Source organism: Babylonia areolata, chromosome 4, assembly GCF_041734735.1.
Source record: "Babylonia areolata isolate BAREFJ2019XMU chromosome 4, ASM4173473v1, whole genome shotgun sequence".
NCBI lineage: Eukaryota > Metazoa > Mollusca > Gastropoda > Neogastropoda > Buccinidae > Babylonia > Babylonia areolata.
Window position 1 is genome coordinate 37,447,961 of NC_134879.1, and position 2,500 is coordinate 37,450,460.

The 2,500-nt window shown below is 37.4% G+C and overlaps 1 protein-coding gene across 3 annotated transcripts in view; it reads left to right on the plus strand.

Moving 5' to 3' along the window:
* Window positions 1-2,500, plus strand: part of LOC143281136 (uncharacterized) — a 404,535-nt gene that overhangs the window by 226,333 nt on the left and 175,702 nt on the right. The window lies entirely within an intron of this gene.

The following is a 2,500-nucleotide window of genomic DNA, read 5'->3' on the forward strand; positions in this document are numbered from 1 at the left end:
AAGGCAAAGAAGAAGAAATATGAGAAGAAGAAGAAGGAGAAGGAAATGGAAGAGGAGGATACGTAAGAAAGAGAAATATGAGAATGTGGATAAGCAGGAAGAGGTGACGAATTATACCCCCCATAAAAATATAAATAAATAAATACAATAAGATAAAACTAGGAGGGGCAAAATAAGATTTAAAAAAAAATCGGATGACTGTGCAGAACGTGTGCAACAGAATGAGTGAATTTATTGGCCAGGAAATGGCAGGGGACACCACGCTAAGAAACGCTGCGCATTGCTGTGCACTCTGCTGAATACACGTCCCTTCGTTCATAAAGATGTGTGTGTGTGTGTGTGTGTGTGTGTGTGTGGAGGTGTGTGTGTGTGTGTTTGTTTGTTTGTATGTGCGTGTGTTTGGGGGGTGGGGGGGGGCGTGGGGTGAGTGTGAGTGTGTGAGAGTGTGTGTGTGTGTGTGTGGAGGTGTGTGTGTGTGTGTGTGTGTATGGAGGTGTGTGTGTGTGTGTGTGGAGGTGTGTGTGTGTGTGTGTGTGCGTGTGTGTGTGTGTGTGTGTGTGTGTGTGTGTGTGTGTGTGTGTGTGTGTGAGTGTGTTTGCTTTCAAAATGAGATTCAGCCATGTTTGGTTTTTCTTTTCTCTTTTTATTAAAGTACGTATGTCATGGCACAAATTATTCAGTTTGAAATTATGCTTTTGGATTTAAATATCTCTCTTCCAGGTACGACACACTAATATTATTTTTCATATAAAAAAGGTGTGTGTATGTGCGCGCGCGCGCTCGTGCGTGTGTGTGTGTGTGTGTGTGTGTGAGGATTGTGTAGCTGCCCTGTTTCTCACTGCCTCATATTTGTTTAACACGTTGTTGCATCGTATCGTCTTGTGTTTGGTTTATTTTTATAACGTGTTTGAAATGTGCGTGTAGGTGGATAGGGGAATGCGCTTTCGCTTGTGCTTTCAACTGTGTATGTAAAACAAGCCACCGCTCACAGCAGCTTATGAGTTTAGGGTGGGTATGCAATTCTTTCGATCTCCAAGGTCAACAGATCTGCGAACTGGTTAGTGTCTGAACCACCAGACGAATCAATGCACACGTGAAATATCCCCTAATCCACGTCAGCATTCGGTTAAAAAACAACAACACAAAAACAACAAAACAACAACACAAAAACAAACAAAACGTTCGGTGAATTATGGAAACAAAAACATACCCAGCATGCAAACCCCTGGAAACGAAGTATGGCTGCCCAAAAGGCGGGGTATCAAAGGTCATGCACGCGAAAGTCTGCTCGTAGATAAGAGTTACAGCTTACGAACGCAAAAGAGGGATAAAACATCATTGAATTATGGTTATGTATGTATCATTATTTCCATTATTATCTGTTTTATACGGGATAATAGTCGTTTGCAATTTAAACATTACGTATGCCTTTTTTGTTATTGCTGTGATTGTCTCTGCTTTTGACCTCTATCATTTATGGCAAGAACACACTTTATGGCCATTTATATGAAATTTGCAGGCCTTAACTTTTCGTGTGGTCTTTTGTTGCATTACAAAAAAGAGCTTTATTGTTATTGCTATTTTCAATATCAAGTAATGTCCTTCAATCGAACCAAAAAAAAAATCATTTAGTCTTTTTCAATATTCATTATAATTGTGCTTGACAATACGAGTAAGACAACATTATCTATTGTTATTGTTGTTATGGTTGTTATGGTTGTTATGGTTGTTATTGTTGTTATGGTTGTTATTGTTGTTATTATTATTATTATTATTGTTATTGGTTTGTCCGTGTCTTCGTCGTTTCTAAAACTCTGGCAGCAATGGCAGCGATCAAACGTGGCCAGACAGTTCCAAACACAGACACACATCCAAAATAGGATGGCTGTCTTTGCTGTAACTCATCTCACTTTGACATTCCTCTGGCAAGCCATACATGAAGAAGAAGGCAATATATACAGTGCATGGCATTGAGACTGGGGATGCTTTCGCACAAGCGTCTGCTTGCGTGGGACCCGTAGGCAGTTGACAATATAGATTTCAAAAGATTGCGCCAGTGCGTACTTACATGTAAATAATTTCTTTATTTTTTCCTTTTTCTTCCTTCTTCCTCTCTCTTCCCTATTTCCCCTTTTTGGTCACTTATGTATTTATGTATGTACTTTACTGTTTATTTCGTCTTGTTTATTTCCATATCAAATCAATTTATTTGTTAGTTTATTCAGTTCACTCAGTTTAATCATTTATCTATTTATTCATTTTTATCATTTATCTATTCATTTATTCATTCATTCATTTTTTTTCTATGTATCTATTCATTCATTTACTTACTTATGTGTCCACTTGTCTATTTATTAATTCACTTATTCATTTATTCACCTATCTGTATACGTTTTTTTTATATTCATTTATTCACTCATCTACAGGTTCATTTATTTATTCATTCATTCACTTCTTTATTTCTTCATTTGTTTATTGATCTATTCGGTTATCTATTTCA